Source organism: Anomaloglossus baeobatrachus, chromosome 10, assembly GCF_048569485.1.
Source record: "Anomaloglossus baeobatrachus isolate aAnoBae1 chromosome 10, aAnoBae1.hap1, whole genome shotgun sequence".
NCBI lineage: Eukaryota > Metazoa > Chordata > Amphibia > Anura > Aromobatidae > Anomaloglossus > Anomaloglossus baeobatrachus.
The window spans coordinates 123,011,527-123,012,787 of record NC_134362.1 but is presented as its reverse complement, the minus strand read 5'-3'; the positions used below and the strand labels follow the sequence as shown (position 1 = coordinate 123,012,787).

The following is a 1,261-nucleotide window of genomic DNA, read 5'->3' as shown; positions in this document are numbered from 1 at the left end:
ATAGCTGCGCCCACTTCCTGTATGGGAGTGGAATGCAGTGAGGCTAATGGAACGCACGCCTGCGCATTTGTGTTTAACGTCGCGCATGTGCAGAACGGAGAAAAGGCTGCGCTCACTTCCTAATGAAAGGGAGTGAGACGCAGCTGGGAAGGGAAGGGAAAAGATTAGGGTTTGGGGATGATGAAAGGGCTTTCTACGGGCAAGGATGGCAAAGGGTGGCAGTGACGGAAAGTCAGGCAGCCTGTCCTGTCCTGTCCTGTCCGTCCGTCTTTTTGTATCATGAATTGGAAAGACTGCAAGGGGGAGGGGAGGTGCTTGGAGGAGGAGGAGTTATTCAGATTAATTGCAGTGGGCGGCGGCTGCAAAAAGCATCATTCTTCTTGTTTTTGCTCTGCAAAACAGCCTTTTCAAGGGTTGGCTTGGGTGACAAAATGTCTTCTGTAGGCGTGGGTTTGTCTCCCTCTCCCTAAGATGTGTCCGGTATAGGCCAGGGTGCCACTCAAGGCCGTAACCAATTCGGGTTATAGCTTCTCGGCCTTTTGGCTAAGATCAAGTGTAGTTTCGGAGGACGCTACCTTGGTCGGTACTGGAAGGTGCCTGGGATTGCACGTCTGCCGGCCTTGAGGAAGTGTGTGCGCCTTCTGGTGACACATAGCCCTCTTGTGCCTGGACGGTTCCCAGGCAACGGGAGGCGATCACCTTTGTTATTTTGAAGTCCTACTGATAAACAGAAAAAAAAAAAATTAAATCTGTTCTTATCAGTTTAATATCTGATACGTCCCCTCTCTGGGGACCATATATTAAATGGATTTTTAGAACAAGGAGATGGAAAAAATCTTGCTCTGTCCACTCCACGCATTGACCTGGTATTGCAGTACCTCCAGGACCGGTGCACCCCTTCTTAACCCAGTTTCCAAAAGCAGAACTCAATTCACCTGATTCAAATGAGCCCCATTAGTGAATTGAAAGAAAGCAAAAACTTTATATGCACCTCAATTTGGCCAATTCACTTTTCACACTTTCACCCTTTTTTTTATCTTTCACACCTTTTACTTGCTTTATTGATGCAAAAGCTGTGCCAAATAGCAAACTCATCTCCACTCAACTTGACCAACTCTGCTATGTCCCGTGCAGTATCTTATTCTCAGTCTTATCTAGATCATTTGCAATTGAATAGAATAGATCCCTTTTGGACACATTGGATTCAGCTGCTGCAGTGACTGCAGGTGTTAAGCTGGTGTCACACTAAACGACAGCGACA

General features: G+C 47.0%; 1 pseudogene; it reads left to right on the top strand.

Moving 5' to 3' along the window:
- The first annotated feature begins 694 nt into the window (after window positions 1–694).
- LOC142255537 (U2 spliceosomal RNA) lies at window positions 695–900 on the top strand (annotated as a pseudogene).
- Window positions 901–1,261: the final 361 nt, after the last annotated feature.